This window comes from Nelumbo lutea, chromosome 8 (genome assembly GCF_056320005.1).
Source record: "Nelumbo lutea isolate HS-2025 chromosome 8, American lotus-T2T, whole genome shotgun sequence".
NCBI classification, from domain to species: Eukaryota; Viridiplantae; Streptophyta; class Magnoliopsida; order Proteales; family Nelumbonaceae; genus Nelumbo; species Nelumbo lutea.
The window spans coordinates 7,621,614-7,639,394 of record NC_142691.1 but is presented as its reverse complement, the minus strand read 5'-3'; positions in this window follow the sequence as shown (position 1 = coordinate 7,639,394).

Genomic DNA, 17,781 nt, shown 5'->3' with positions numbered 1-17,781 from the left:
CCTACAGTCATACAATATTTCTCAATTCACAATTATGATTGGTGTCGAGCATTTCACAACCCAAAACACAACCATCACATTCACCTAATCCTAATTCTGTTATATGGCTTTTACCACAAATAAAGTGGCATTTGATAAATCTAAAATTTTAAAAGTTAAAAAGATATTAGAAATGTTTGAAATCTAAAAAGAGGTGATGAGGGCGGATTTGGCCCTCTAGTGAAATTGTGACACCTAGCACCTTATGCAAACCAAGTGCAGCCTTTTGATAACTGGGTAGCTTGGCAGAGCTTGCCACTTACAGACAGTTCGGCGTATTACAGGAAGATCTCGTGCCTAACAACCGTACCTGATAGATCCGGAGACCTGCGCCCACGTCTCTCGCTAGGTGGCGCCGTGCCTACCAGTCCTGAGAGCTGTCCCTTGACTGGTAGAGTCGTACTTTGCAGCAGTCGCCTGCACCCGCCACCTAGCTCTGGCGGTAACGATTGCAGCAGAGAGACAAAGGCGGTTACGCCTGACTTGACAGAGGCTGTTACGCCTGATTTGATAGGACACCACTATATAAGGACTTCGATCCCCAAAGACATAGGGGAGGGAATGGAAAAATGGAGGTAATCCCTACTCTCTAGCTTCTCATTTCTCTCCAAGCTCTCTGCAATCAGAATGCTAACTTAGGCATCGGAGAGTCCCCGCCGGGTAAATAACCCCAGGTCCTTTGATTTGGTTCCTCAGCTCCCGCCACCTACAAAGAAGAGGAAAAGATGAAGTTCTCGCAGGTCCCTCAGCTCCCGCCACCTACAAAGGAGAGGAGATCACCTCATGCAGAGGGCAGTCAAATTGCGCTACACCAAGGAGCTCCACCATCCCCTGAGTTATAGGCCGCGTAGGAGGAGGTCAAATGACCAGTCCACCCAGGTAACTCACCATCAGGGAGATCATCATCAGGTAGCTCACCGCTAGGGAGCTCGTCACCAGGTAGCTCACCATCAGGGAGACCGTCACCAAGTAGCTCACCATTAGGGAGCTCGTCACCAAGTAGCTCACCACCAGGGAGCTCGTTACCAAGTAGCTCACCACCAGGGAGCTCCACCATCCTCTCATGCGAGCATGTCAAATGGTGAGGCACTTAGCAAAAAAAAATTGATACATCACAAAAAATTGGTACGTGACTAGAAACGGTTATATCAATTGGCGTCGTCTGTGAGAACATGCTACAAAAGGCTAAGTTCTCATCCTACAAAAGCTAAGTCCTTTTCTCCTAGAAAGCTAAGTCCTCACTTTTTAGAAATTGAAGCTTTCGCTTTATAGTTTACATTTTTTATGAACTCAAAGACTACGCAGGGAGCTAACAGACTAAGTTTACTTTCAATTCAGTTAAAGCCTCATCAGTCATCTTCGCAAGGTCCCCCCTACAAAGATGAGCTCTTCGTGGCTTTTGCGGGAGTTGGCGGCCAACAGACTACATGGGCGTCCTTACTGGTCGAGCCTTCCAAGGCTCCTGTGTGAGCTGGCGACAAAGTTAGTAGTGCTGCCCCCAAAGGTCGAGCTCCTAGTAGCTTCTTGTAGGAGTGGGTAACCAGCATTACGAAGCTGATGCAGCACAATCATAGCTTTAAGGCACCCACCTGATCGGCTCGGCACCTTACAGGTAGCTCGGCACCTGGTCAACTCGGCACCTAACTAGTAGCTCGACACCTAGTTAGCTCGGCACCTTGCAGGTAGCTCGACACCTGGTCAGCCCAGCACCTCACTGGTAGCTCAACACCTGGTCAGCTCGGCACCTCGCAAGTAGCTCAACACCTGGTCAGTTCGGCACCTCACAGGTAGCTCGACACTTGGTCAGCCTGATACCTCACAGGTAGCTCGACACTTGGTCAGTTTGGCACCTCACAGGCAAAACCTATGGGCCACATTACTACTTAAGACCCAATCGCCTCTTTGGCACGGGCAAAGTCAAAGAAGAGTAGACTATGAGTCGCTCCCAAAGCCTACGGGCCACATTACTGCTTAAGACCCAGTCGCCTCTTCGACATGGGCAAAGTCAAGAAGAGTGGACTACGAGTTGCTCCCAAAGCCTACGGGCCAGTCGCTTCCTTAGCATGAGCAAAATCAGCAAAAGTGAACTATAAGTTGCCCCTAGAGCCTAAGGGCTACACTACTGAACTAGCGGAGACCTCCTCACCTTATAGGTAGCTTGCAACATACAAGCAACTCCCAAAGCCTAAAGAATTGGATTAGCACTTACTAGCTCGTCGACTTACAGGTCAAAAGAAGAAATCTACTCCCTTCACTAAGTTACTCTCAGCTCGGGAGTGGGGGGCAAATGATGAGGGCGGATTTGGCCCTCCAGTGAAATTGTGACACCTGGCACCTCATGCAAACCAAGTGCAGCCTTTTGACAACTGGGCAACTCGGGTAGCTCAGTAGAGCTTGCCACAACTTGCCACTTATAGACAGCTCGGTGTATCGCAGGAAGATCTTATGCCTGACAATCGTACCTGATAGATCCAGAGACCCACGCCCACGTCTCTCGCTAGGCGGCGCCGTGCCTGCCAGTCTTGAGAGTCCCTTGATTGGTAGAGCCGTACTCTGCAGTAGCCGCCTGCACCCGCCACCTCAGCTCTGGCAATAACGACTGCGGCAGAGAGACAGAGGCGGTTACGCCTGACTTGACAGAGGCTATTACGCCTGATTTGACAGGACACCACTATATAAGGACTCTGATCCCCAAAGACATAGGGGAGGGAATGGAAAAATGGAGGTAATCCCTGCTCTCTAGCACTCTCATTTCTCTCCAAGCTCTTTGCAATCAGAATGCTAACTTAGGCATCGGAGAGTCCTCGCCGGGTAAATACCCCTAGGTCCTCTGATTCAGTTCTCGCAGGTTCCTCAACTCCCGCCGCCTACAAAGAGGAGGAAAAGATGGAGTTCTCACAGGTCCCTCAGCTCCCGCCGCTTACAAAGAGGAGGAAAAGATGAAGTTCTCACAGGTCCCTCAGCTCCTGCCGCCTACAAAGGAGAGGAGATCACCTCATGTAGAAGACAGTCAGGTTGCGCTACACCAGGGAGCTCCACCATCCCTTGAGTTACAGGCCATGTAGGAGGAGGTCAAATGACGAGTCCACCCAGGTAACTCACCATTAGGGAGATCATCACCAGGTAGCTCACCGCCAGGGAGCTCGTCACCAGGTAGCTCGCCATCAGGGAGATCGTCACCAAGTAGCTCACCATCAGGGAGCTCGTCACCAAGTAGCTCACCATTAGGGAGATCGTCACCAAGTAGCTCACCACCAGGGAGCTCGTCACCAAGTAGCTCACCACCAGGGAGCTCACCATTAGGGAGATTGTCACCAAGTAGCTCACCACCAGGGAGCTCGTCACCAAGTAGCTCACCACCAGGGAGCTCACCACCAGGGAGATTGTCACCAAGTAGCTCACCACCAGGGAGCTCGTCACCAAGTAGCTCACCACCAGGGAGCTCCACCATCCTCTCATGCGAGCAGGTCAAATGGCGAGGCACTTAGCCAAAAAAAATTGATACATCACAAAAAATTGGTACGTGACTAGAAATGGTTACATCAATACGCATAAATGCTTTTTTACATTTTAGACTCTTTGAATAGATAAAGTTGTTTGTGTTGGATCAACCCTTTATATCTAAAATTCCTTGGTTTTATTATTTTACTCTTAAAATAGATTATTTGGTAATTTTGAGTTCAATTTCCACTATTTCCTAAAAAATAATTTATTAAATTCAAAATAATATTGAAAAATATGGGTAAATTATAAAAAATAAGAAATAATTTATTAAAAATAAGAATAAAATAAAAAAATATAAATTTATAAATTAAAAATAAATTATTAAGATATTTAATAATTAACAAATTATTAAATATATAGGCTGATGTAACATCCATGAAGGAGAAGCTTGGGCAGTTCATGAAGCGCACATTACGGTTCAAGAACATTAAATGCACTATTAGTCATTGGAAGCCTTCAACCTTCATGGAACATCAAAGCTTGATCGAGGATTAATGCACAATTTTGAAAAGTACAATTGACTATAATCACAGCCTAAGAGAATCAAAATTTCCACTATCTATAAAAAAAAATTGTATGTAAACAATAGTTCAGATTTCTCTTTCTCTCACACACACATTGTTAATTTGTTATGTGCCTAACAAATGGGTCTATTAATGGGCCCACTTATTGAATGTGATTTAAATTGGAAGAATAAGTTAGTGGGTGTTTTCCCTTAGAAGTTTGGCCATGCATGTAGTAGAGAGCCACGTGGGCCCATTTGTGAAAATTGTTATTAGTTTGTTCCTTATTTATGAATCAGTTAGGAGTGAGAGAGAATCATGATAAATCAGGTATGATACGGGTGTAATGGGTTACGGGTTATTGTATGAGTTGGTTTTATTGGAGGTCTCTCGTAGATGGAATTTATGTTACATCCTATACACACACAACATTAACTTGGATTTCAGCAATGGGTCCAAACATCAAATCAAATGGCCGAAACAAGGAATCCGTAAATCAATAACCAACAGCTAAGGAGCCCCATGGAAAAGAGGGTTCGACTACGATACAAGGAAAACGTGATATTGAAAAAGCTTACAACAAATCAACTAGTATAAAAAAAAGAAATGACCAATCATGTGATTTTCATCAAAACTTATGGAGTGCTTTGTTTTGGTCATACCTCTTTCGATATCATACATTAAAAAACACCATTTAACATATATGGTGTCATATTACCCCAAAACAAAATAAAAAGAGAAAACCAGAAGCAAAATGGAGCTTAGTTGCTTCGAGTAACCAAAAATCAAAGAACTGACGTACTTGATTGTCCTTTCCTGATTCTCTCAAGGGATTTTGCCTTGAAATTGAGAACCCGTGCACCGTTTCTCTTGTTTATCTGTGAGAAATTGGAAAGCATCCTAGGGAAGAAGGAAAAGGTTGGGTAAGGAGAAAACAAGGATGTAGTGCAACTATTAGACTAACCCTTTTTCAGATTTTTTTTTCCCGAAGTGGTTTTCGTAGAAAAGTGGAAAAGAAGACGAGAAGGGAGCTGCCCGATGGAGGGAAAGCCATACATCTTCCCTCTCTTGCGTACATACAATGACTGACGGTGGCTACTACGCTGTGTTCTCCCTTGGTTATTGCACCCCTAATCAGGGGTAAATCCATATTTGGTCCAATTATCAATGGATTGAATTTGGATCATCTCTAATGGAATCGAAACCAAATTCGGAATGGAACAATCCAATGCTGTTTGCAGCCCTCTTCCCAAGTCTCAAATCCCAACACCTATTGCTGGGCCTCAACACAAAATCAGGCCAAGGCTAAAAATTTGTAGGTTTGGCTAGAAATATTATTATAATTGACACCATATAAATAGGTATTAACCAGTTGGTAAGATAATAATTCATAACAATGGAGTGAGAGACCGAGGATGTCACTCATAGAATTAGAGTCAGATGGGCATCAAAGGGTGAATCGGGAGTCTTGTGTGATAGGTGAATACCACTTGGATCAAAAGAAAATTATTTTATAAAATGATTGTAAGGCTAGTAACACTGTATGTGGGGAAAAAAGTATTGGATAATTAAGAAACATGTTAAAAAATGAGTGGGATGGAAATGCATGTGTTTAAGATATATGAGTGGAAAGAATTGAAATGATAGAGTTAGAAATTAAATCATTCAAAGTAACTTAGGAATAGTTCTAATAAGTGATAAAATCAGAAGAATAGACTTAGATAATTCAATCGCATGCATATATAAAAAGTCACTATAACACCAGTAAGAGAAAGTGATAGATTACAAGTTGGAGGGTCTGGGGCTAACATATATAGAAGGCCAGAACCAGGAATAGACCAAAAAGGATTTGAATTGAAATACTAAGAAATGATTTAGGCAATCATAAATTAACGATCGATATGGCATTAAACAAAATGGAATGGCAAAATAGGATTCATGTATAGCTAGCTGATCCCGTATGATTGAGAGTAATGATTTACACACATGTAATAAGGATATTTGTGACAAACTGAATGGAAGTGCATGTAAAATTGCATATACAAATTAGTGTAGAAGATCCTCTCCCTCCTCTTATACCTGCAAATATATAACCCTTAACGTGCACTCAATGAGTTAAAAGGGAGTAATGTGTTTCTTGTTTTGGCAATTGCATTTTCTGCCTATATATCATGGATTTAAAGCTGTGTTTGGTTAATAGAAAGTAAGAGAAACATAAAGTTGAGGGAAAGATCATAATTTGGATACCTAGGTCATATCAACATCTAAGTGATATTGAACTCACCCCATTAAGTAGGGCATGGTTTTAAAGATCGGATCAGAAGTAAAACCATTTTGACCATTGGTTTTTGGGTCAAACAGTTCGATCAAATGGTTGGTCTTGAGGTTCAAAACCTGATCCATAACTGGTTCCAGAACCAACCAATCCGGTCCAGTTTTCAAAACCATGAACTAGGGACATTCATGGAGAGAAGAATTTCTGCGACAGCAGAAGAATCAAATTGCTGTGAGCCTATGACGTATTGAAGTCCAGCCCGGCCCAATCAGGTTCCGGTTATACAAAGAAGCAAAATGGATGCAAAGTGTTGTGTCCCCAACTTTCTTCTTGATATCCAGTGAAATCATATAGAGGAGAGGGAGTTTGCCCTAGACATGTCGACTTCAGCCTTTGTGGATAAAGCATAAGCATTGCCAGGCTAACATTTTGCAGAGTTCTGCCCTCAGTGTTGATCACAAAACAGATTTAATTGTCTCTCCCTTTTCAATTTGTTGCTTTAATTAATCTTGTCCACAAGTTTAAAACCCTCTCTTTTTCAGGAGCCTCGGTCTCCATATATATTAGAATAGATCCCCTCTTTCTTTTCTATTCTAAGGTAGTTAAGTAAAGAATATGCTAAATAACTAAGAAAAGGACTAGACTCTAGAGAGGATAGTAAGCATGCTTGCAAGCATCAGAAACGGTTTATTCTAGCAAAACTTTTACAGATAGTTTGGTCTGCTGTTAGGTGTGGTACCTGAGAAGGTTTTGATTCTGTAACATAACACCTCACGCCAAATACCATCAGGCTTGAAGAATGGACAAGCACGGGTCCACTCATTACCCATACTTTAATTAATTAATTAATCATAATGTGGACAACGAGGTTGGGACACTAACATGGTCCCATTGTCCATGCACGGGTCAATCTCATTGTAACATCAAGTCATCAACCCTATAGGGGCTGTTTGGTACTGTGGTTTGAAAAATGAAAGTGATTGATGAACATTTATTCAGTGTTGCTTGATAGGTAGGTGTCATTAAGCGCCACATAAATTCAACAGTATATAAACAAGTAGATATTGGGAGAAACATTAAAAATGGTATTTTACTCAACAATTGGTTTTCATACAAATCAAGAAAATCATAGTGTTTCCTCCAATGCCTATATAGTGATGACATGACACTAGTTTGAAGTAAATGGCCATAGAACCAAATATTATCACAATAGGTTTTAGCATCAATAATGGTACCATATCAGCATCATGTCTGAAATCCTTTTTTTTTTTTTCAGAAAATTCTTGATGTTTGATTAGCCATTTTTTCAAAAAAAAAAAAAGAAAAAGAAAAAAACATTTTTTGGACCACATCTTGAAAATTGGAAGGGGTATGGTCTAAGAAAAAGCCCTTATTTGATGTTTTCTCATTTTTTCTACTGTTACTAGCAACTATATACTAACGCGACATTAAAATCCACCTATGTGGCAGCAACAACATTGGTACTGATGTAACCGTTTTCGGCTACGTACCAATGTTTTGTGATGTAAATTTTTTTGGCAAAGTACCTCGTTATTCGACCCGGTGGTGGCGTGCCTTAGTGACGAGCTACTTGGTGGTGAACTCCCTGGGGGAGAACTGCTTGGTAACTAACTGCTTGGTGGGGAACTGCCTTGGTGGCGAACAGCCTGGTGGCGAACTGCCTTGGTGGCGAACTGCCTGGTGGTGAACTCCCTGGTGGTGAACTGCCTGGGGGCGAACTGCCTTGGTGGCGAACTGCCTAAGGGCGAACTACCTTGGTGGCGAACTGCCTGGTGGCAAACTTCCTGGTGGCGAACTGCCTGGGGGCGAACTGCCTTGGTGGCAAACTGCCTGGGGGCGAACTGCCTTGGGGCGAACTGCCTGGTGGCGAACTCCCTTGGGGCGAACTGCCTTGGGGCGAACTGCCTGGTGGCGAACTGCCTGGTGGCGAACTGCCTTGGGGCGAACTGCCTAGGGGCAAACTGCCTTGGTGGCGAACCGCCTGGGGGCGAACTGCCTTGGTGGCGAACTACCTGGGGGTGAACTGCCTGGGGGCGAACTGCCTAGGGGCGAACTGTCTGGGGGCGAACTGCCTGGTGGCGAACTGCCTGGGGGCGAATTGCCTTGGTGGCGAACTGCCTGGGGGCGAACTGCCTGGTGGCGAACTCCCTAGTGGCGAACTGCCTAGTGGCGAACTGCCTGGTGGCGGACTCCCTGGTGGCGAACTGCTTGGGGGCGAACTGCTTGGCGAACTCCTTACTAGGCGGTCGATGCCTTAGAGAATGTTGGAGCTCCCTGGTGCGGCGCAATCCGACTGCCCTCAGCATGAGGTGGTCTTCTTTCCTTTGTAGGCTGCGGGAGATGAGGGACCTGCGAGAACTTCATCTTTTCCTCCTCTTTGTAGGTGGTGGGAGCTGAGAGACCTGCGAGAACTCCATCTTTTCCTCCTCTTTGTAGGTGGCGGGAGTTGAGGGACCTGCGAGAACTCCATCTTTTCCTCCTCTTTGTAGGTGGCGGGAGTTGAGGGACTTCCAAGAACTGCATCGTTTCCTCCTCTTCGTAGGCGGCGGGAGATGAAGGACCTGTGAGAACTGAATCAGAGGTCCCGGGGGTACTTTTCCGGTGGGGGCTCTCCAATGCTTAAGTTAGCACTCTTATTGTAGAGAGCTTTGAAGATAATATGAGAGAGCTAGAGAGCAGGGTTACTTCCCTTTCTTTTCCATCCCCTTCCCCTTTGGGGGGTGAGGTCTTTATATACCGGAGTCCTCGCGGGTTAGGTGGGTGAAAAGCCTCCAAACGGTAAGACTCGTCGCATCCTGTCAGAACCAGGGTATGGTGGTGAACTCCTCGAGTTCGTCAGGCTGGCGCTTGTGTCAGGCGGCCAGGTCGGCGCCTGGGTCGGGTTGTCAGAGGGGTGCCTGCGTCAGTCGACGGGTCAGTGTCTAGGCCAGGTCGTCAGGTCGGCGCCTGTGTCAGTCGGCGGGACAGTGCCTAGATCAGGTCGTCAAGCTGGCGCCTGTGTCAGTCGGCGGGTCAATGTCTAGATCAGGTCGTCAAGCTGGCGCCTTGGCCGGATCATGCGCTAGGCTGGTCCAGGTCGGCCAGGTCGCGCAAACCGCGCGCGCGCCGTGCAGTTCGCGCACACCGTGCGCAGTTCGCGCAGGCCGCGCGCTAGGCCGCGCGCAGTTTGCGCACGTCGCGCAGGCGCGCGCAGGTCGCGCAGGCGTGCGTCAGGTTGCGCGCGCAGGTCGCGCAGGCGTGCGTCAGGCCGCGCGCAGGTCGCGCCAGGCCGGCCAGACTGGTGCCCGGGTGGGTCACCAACTTCGTAAGTTTGTTGGTTGGGTGCTTTCCTAGTTGTCATGAGGTGCCACGTGTCACAATTTTACTGGAGGGCCAAATCTGCCCTCATCAATAGCCCCCCACTCCCGATCTGATAGTAACTCAGCGAAGGGAGTAGATTTCTTTTGGCCCGTAAGTCGATGAGCTAGTAAGTGCTGATCCAATTACTAGTATGGCCCGTAGGCTTTGGGAGCGACTCGTAGTCTATTCTTTTTTGACTTTGCCCGTGCCGGAGAGGCGACCGGGTCTTGAGCAGTAATGTGGCCCATAGGCTTTTGGGAGCGACTCGTAGTCAATCTCTTTTTTTGACTTTTGCTCGTGCCGGAGAGGCGACCGAGTCTTAAGCAGTAATGTGGCCCGTAGGCTTTTGGGAGTGACTCGTAGTCTATTCTTTTTTGACTTTTGCCCGTGCCGGAGAGGCGACCGGGTCTTAAGCAGTAATGTGGCCCGTAGGCTTTTGGGAGTGACTCGTAGTCTACTCTTTTTTGACTTTTGCCCGTGCCGAAGAGGCGACCGGGTCTTAAGCAGTAATGTGGCCCGTAGGCTTTTGGGAGCGACTCGTAGTCTACTCTTTTTTGACTTTTGCCCGTACTGGAGAGGCGACCGGGTCTTAAGCAGTAATGTGGCCCGTAGGCTTTTGGGAGCAACTCATAGTCTACTCTTTTTTGACTTTTGCCCGTGTCGGAGAGGCAACCGGGTCTTAAGTAGTGAGGTGGCCCGTAGGCTTGGCCTGCATCAGCTTCGTAATGCCGATCACCTACTCCTACAAGAAGCTACTAGGGGCTCGACCTTCGGGGGCAACACCACTAACTTTAGGCTGCCAGCTCACACGGGAGCCTTGGAAGGCTCAACCAGTAAGGGCGCCTATGTAGTCAGTTGGCCGCCAACTCCCGTGGAAGCCATGAAGAGCTCATCTTTGTAGGGGGACCTTGCGGAGAGGACTGATGTGGCATTACCTGAATTGAAAGTAAGGTTGGTAGAGATACTTAGTCCGTTAGCTCCCTGCATAGTCTCTGAGTTCATAAAAAATGTAAACTATAAAGCGGTAGCTTCAATTTCTAAAAGTGAGGACTTAGTTTTGGCAAGATGAGAACTTAGCTTTGGTAGGATGAGAACTTAGCTTTTTATAGCGGGTTCCCACAAACGGCGCCAATTGATGTAACCATTTTCGACCTGGTGGTGGCGTGCCTTAGTGACAAGCTACTTGGTGGTGAACTCCTTGGGAGAGAACTACTTGGTAACTAATTGCTTGGTGGCGAACTGCCTTGGTGGCGAACTGCCTGGTGGCGAACTGCCTTGGTGGCGAACTGCCTAAGGGCGAACTGCCTGGGGGCGAACTGCCTTGGTGGCGAACTGCTTGGGGACGAACGTAGAACTCTTTGGGCTTGTTCGTTTGCTCTGAAATCTGAAATCTGAAAGTGTAATAATTACATTAAGAGGTATATTGGTATTGGTGAACTTTTCTTTTCTTTGAACTCTTTTGAATTCTAAATTCTGAATTCTGAAATTTTTTAAATATCTATTTTGACCCTATATATGAGAGTTTTGTTTATCTTTTTAAGGATATCATTAAAAAACATAAAGTTGTACCATTGCACTTTAAAAGATAAGAGATAAGAGAAAACAAAGAACCAATTTTCTCTTAAAAATTAAAAAATTCCCCTTAAGAGATAAGAGTTAAGAGGAAACGAAGAGTCCCTAACCTCTCTCATTTTGGCATTTCTTCCACGTCATGATACCTGACCCACTACTTCACATTCCCAAACTCCAAATCGTGAGAGAAGACGTGATAGGGTAAGAAAACAGGGCCAATACGCCTCTTAGTTTTCTATCCTTCTAATTAATCCACTCACAAATCTTCATTAGTCTATGTGGCAAATCAATAATGGAAAATATCAATTAAGGCTTTGTGATTTAATAGAGTTAGAATCAATCACTATTCTAAATTGTGATTTTCATTCAACCCAAAATGGGACTCCTACTGCAACTCACAGTCTCTCTTCCAAGTGATCTCTTTTCTCCAACTCCATTGTGTTTCTAACCTATAGTCTTCTCCTATTGCGGTTCAATTGTAATTGGATTACAAGGTAAACCAGTGGCACTACAAAGTCCAGCCCATTGTGCTCTACAGGTAAGCAAAATTATTGCCAAACCAGAGGAATCGTCTTTCTTCTTCTAGCCAGCAAAACAGGGGCTCCGTGCCATCGTGTTTCTAAACCACCATCTTCTCCTCTTGCAGTTCAATCGTCCTTTGATTCTCATGAAGTTCAGTTGGAAATGACTACCAACATACCTCTACCAGTTAAAACCTCCTCCACGGGTGAGTCACTTTGTTAATCATTCTGTTATTGTTACATTTCACCGCTACTGTAAATCATAAAGTTCATCTCCAACATACCTACACTGTTACTGTTACATTCAGTTGATTTAGGTGATCAGAGACTCACAGTAGCAATGGAAGAAGGGTTGTGTTATTCAATAATTTTTGTTTAATTACTTTAATCCCAGACAAATACTATTTTCAGTAGTTTTAAACTTTTAATAAATTTTAAAATAAATACTATATTTATTAATAGAGAATGTTGAATATATTTTCTGAAAATTGCTAAAAATTATCAAAAATTAAAAAATTCTGAAAATCACTAAAAATAATTATTTTAAAAGCAATTACTGAAATTTAAAATAGTTACTTTGAAACCATTATAGGATAATTACTGAAAATTTATTTATAAAAGAAATTACTGAAATTTTAAAATAAATACCATATTTGTTTGTTATGGTATTTATTTAATTAATAGCAATTAATTAATGGTATTTATTTAATTAATTAATTAACAATCTTCTCTTTGGACCCAAGTAGTTAGACGTATAATATATATCATGATTTCTGGAATCTAACCCAATATAATAGGAAACCAATCCCTATATAATGGGAAATCTTCCCACCTTTCAAACTTTCTCTTCTATCCGAATATAGTAGAAATCTTTCCACATTTGAAACTCTACAGTCTATTCTCTCTATTGATCTTCTACTCAATACGTACAGTGGGAAAGATTTCTACTTTGCTATAATCTCCAGTTCCAATACTCTCGGTTCCGTTTCCATAACGTCTTTTCACTTTGCTATAATCTTTCCTTCTCTTTATCTTGCTCTCTATCAGCAGTTGATTGATAGAAGCTGACCGGATAAATCCAATGGAGGGAAGACGTGCCATAGCTGATGCTACATTTGTATTTTGTTAGTTACATTCTGTTCTTTGGAGCACAAGTTACGATATGTTTCATTTTATTCTTTTAAAGTGTTTTCTTGCAAAGTTTTACAAAAGATTTAGGAGTTCATGGGGTTAATTTTTCCTATTGCCATTAGGAGGTCAGTATTCTTTTACTGTTCATGATCTTCTGTTTTTTTAGGTAGGTCATGCTAGGATCAAAGAGAGGTTAGTTAAATTAAATTAACTCGAGTACCTTAACTAATTTACTTCATTAGCTTAATTAAATTAAGTTAATTTGTTAAAACTAATTAATTATTAGTTAGTTAATTTTGCATACGCCTAACTGTTATTTAATAATATACTTTTATTTAGTTAATTTACTTTTATTGGTTAAGCAAATTATTAATTAAGTTTCTTCCATATTAAAATTATATATAAAAGTGATACATATTAACAAAAAAATTTTAATAATTTTTATTAATACAAGATTTTTTATTTAAAAAGAAAGTAAGTACAAATTAATACATTTTTAGTTTTAGTTTCAAAATTAAATCTTATAATTTGATAATGATACTACATTTTTTTATAAAATTAAAAAAGTAACAAAATTATTCATTTTACATTCAATAATTGTTAATTTAAAATCCTTTAGTCCATTTAAAATAATAAAAACTAATACTAAATAAAAATTTAGTAAAAGTTAAAACAATGTAATAAAAAATAAAAACTAATACAATTAGGAAAGTCACAGTCCTCTTTTTTGGGGTGTAACTTGGGTGGATTGGGTTAGATTAAGGGTCAACCAAACCCTAAGTCTCAAACCTCAAGCTTAGGCTTGGCCAACTCAAAGTTAAGCTCAAGTTTACCAATCTAGGCACAGCTCTTACCCTATCCAACGGGTACACACCCCGATGGGGCGGGATTTTGCTTGAAGGATGGGTTTTGGGGCAAGTCGGGTTTTGGGATTCTACAACCTGTACATTACGAGTAAGGTATGGTACTAGGCTAAACTCGACCCTCCTATCCCCAACCCACATATTATTAGAAAGCATATAAACTTTTGTATTTTAGGAGTTGAATTTAATAATATTTTGATTTTGATATGAAGGATAATTGATAGTTTATGCGCTTTTTTTTACGTTTTATTCAAATATTTGAAAATTTTGTTGTTTATTTATGTTAGTTTACTTATTTATTAGTTATATATAACAAGATATAATAGGAAATTAGATGTGGGTTCTAAACCCTATCATCCCAATCCTTTAATGTGGGGTCAAGGAGGGTTTTACATTTCATTTACCGGGAGGGTTTGGATTCTCAAAATCCAACCCTATCACCCCTATTCTTGAACCCACTCCCTTGCCATTTCTACTTGGGCTAGGCTTGGACTTGGACATATTGATCTTTGTAGCTCAATTTTAATGTAAAAACAGTAAAATAGGTTGATAATATATATATACCCAACCTAAGCCTGCATGAACTTCAAAAACTCAAGCCCTGTGCAAAAAGTTTTGGTTGAATAGAGTAGGCTTGGATTGGGTTCACCCAATTTTCACCATTAGGTCCATTTACCTCAAATTATTCCTCATAAACATAAAAGATATTAAAATAAGAAAAAGAAAAAGAATACAGTGTGTTAAGACTGAAGACCAATTGCTCATTAGTATTCATGAATAACTAGTTCGAAGTTCTATGTTGGTGCAAGCTGAGTATCGGCAAGCGGTAATGCAAGTGCCCTTACAATGACACTGCCTAATCGTGACAAGGCAAATCAGACTGCTACGTGGGTTTCTTTTAAGTACAGAGCTGACTTGGTGTATCACGATCACCCGGTATTACGTGTAGAATTACAGGCGATTTGAACTCTTAACGGATGGGAGTAGATTAGGGCTATGTGTTGTTTCAAGTATAACATTACTACGTCAGTACTACGTAGGCATTTTGAATTTCAAGTCAATCTTCCATTTGATTGCCGATGTCGTGCTGATATATATATATAGAGAGAGAGAGGTGAAAAACACACATTCTAGTCAAACTGGATTTGATGGGTAAAACTGATCACTAATTAGAAGCACCTCGAACATCCTTAATAGCAGCTCTCCGTCCAAGGCCTCTCGATGATGATTGATGAAAGTCAGCTCGATACTCAAGCAGAGCTAGGTGTACAAGGAAGCACACCTCATCGAGCTGTGCTGGGATCGGAAGAAGCACAACTAAATTGAACGTGGCAGTCTGGTAGATGAGTCACCTAAACGTGTCCACTAATTCACCAAGTGTCTCACTCATCATCCCTATCACTACGTGTTAAATATATAAAGGTAAATTTAAAAATTGGTAGATATACTTGCATTTACTACCCTTATTTTACTTTGAAGGTCCCTCACCTTGCATCCGCACCAAACAAACACACGTTGGAATCTCAACCCGAATTATCACCCGGGCCACAGATCAAGAACATCTTTGGTCATTCCTGGAGATATATTCTCGATCGATGCACAGCTGCAACGTGACATGTGAGATTGGTGATTGGTGTGAGGAGCTCTTTGTAACTTGAAAGGAGCGGATCCGGATTTTGTTGAAACTTGAAACAGCGATAGTATCAAACACAATCTTAATAGTTAATTCCAAAGGCCCACCACCCGTGCAGGTGCAATGGAAACTCGCAAAATCAGGCCAAGACGCTGTTTGGTTTATGTTCGTCTTTCAGCCTACACTCCACGGGCCAATTTATGGTCAATGGAGTTGCTCTCCGCTACTCACTCACGGACGGACCGAGACTCTCAGGCTCTGCCTCTTTTATCCCTCTCTCACACGAGTGACGAGTATCCGAGGAACTTCCGCTGTGGTACTGGTTGTACTCGTAGACGAAATATATTCACCGGACATCACAGCTGGCATTGATGTTTCCAACTGTTTCTTTCTTTCTAATGTATCATTGTATTGTCTTCAATTTGCTGACCCCGATCCAACGGTAAACGTAAACCCCTGTACGTAATTCCATCCCGATCCAAACGTTATCTGCGTAACCAAAAACACCCTCCTTTAGTCCCATGCATTTACCTAAACGCCCTTTATGGATGGGCTACCCTCCCATCTCTTCTATAGAAAATAATGAGAGAAGTAGTAAGTAATAATACTCTTGCGTAAGGAAGCCTTATAATTATTAATTGGAATACGACGAGATGATGAAATTTCCATTTCCGTTGCAACCGAAGTTCCTCTGGTTAATTATTAGGTATGATTGAAAGTTGGTGAGGTGAATTTTGGTGCCGTAAAAACGCAACAAAGCATTATTATTGTACCAGTGAGATTTTAGGGTCTTCACTTTAGGGAACAAGAATCTTTTCCATCCTGGAACCGATGTGCTCATTCTTTTGTTCAATCAAAGGAACCCTGACATTTTTTTACTGTTTTCGTTTCCACGTGGCAATATCTTACCTTTTCACTTTTTCTTCTTTGAGATATCATTTCTTTCTTGAACTACAAAAAAAACATAAAAAAAGTACGGAATTCTGAATTCCAGTCCCCTACTACTAGCCCTTTACCCTATAAATCACATCCTACCCAGGATGCATTTCTCCTCTACTTTGTGGCTATAAAATTCTGATCTGCCACATAATCATCAATTTAGCCACGTCAGAGCGCGGGTGACTCATCCAACCTATAAATACTATTATAGTGTGGTGAACCTTTCTTCATTCGCTGCCACATAATCGGTCACTGTCAGCTATCAACATTACATCTACGTGAACGTACAGAGGTATGTACAGACGTCGGATTGGATTCCCATAAAAATTTGATGGGATGTGTAGGACCCGCGGCGTGGTCCATAGTCTACCTCAAGATGGAAAACAATTGATGGAATGTGCCGCTGTCTCCACCTCCCATAACCCATTGATACTATGCGTTCAATGTTGATGGAAGTGCAATACCATCACTCATGCAATCTGACGTTGCTAAATTAGAATCGTTAAATAGGAGAGGCCACCTGTAAAGTAAAAATGTGGGACCTTATTGGAGAGAATTAACACATCATCAAAATTTGGGCCCCACTTCACTTGTGAGCTCTGAATCTGATGCTAGTGGAAGCGCCATCAAAATCTCGAAATTAAAAATCATCCATCAAAAGATGATAACGGCAACACCTGATAGACTCCCGCAAAATTCTGGATTGAGAGGATAATTGGCCCCCACATCATCTTGTGACACCGTGGTGACAGCCGAGAACCAGCTGTTTATAGACTAATGTGGTCCTGCTGGGACCTAACCAGATAGAAAGGGGTGCTGACTGCTGACCTATGAATTATTCAATCAATCAAGTATTCAAAATTAAAATTTAAAACTCTCTATGTACTTATTTATTCGAATTTCTTTTAATTTTTTCCCACTTAATTGCCACCAACAATGCCAGCCATGGAGACCGATTGGACGGCTTACCATAAATAAAACATCAATTTGGTGTGATTGATTTCAGCAGTAAAACAAACCAAGGCCTGGTTGGATAATCATAGCTCTAAGATACATGATAGAGGCCAGAGGGTCCACTGGATTTGTATGAACGGTTATGATCATTCATTCCTGGCCAATTTCCTCTTGAGCATTTGCAGCTAAGATTTTTCCCAGTGAATGGGCCACCTTCACAAACTTTGCTTGTATGGAAATCATAGCTGTTGGCTAACAACAATGTAGTACAACTATTGGATTAGTGCAGTATGATCTGTTTGACTGTTAAGCTGTTTCTCATCATAAGCCATCTATTATCCATCAAACGGCTGTAATTGATTCTTCTGCGGGCCCTGCTGATTGTATATGTGTCAAATCTTTTTCATTTTATTTTCTTTTTTTTTAGTTTGGTGGCAAAGGCCAAAATTGAGTTGAGAGCTCCGAATTTGGAATTTAAATATTTTTT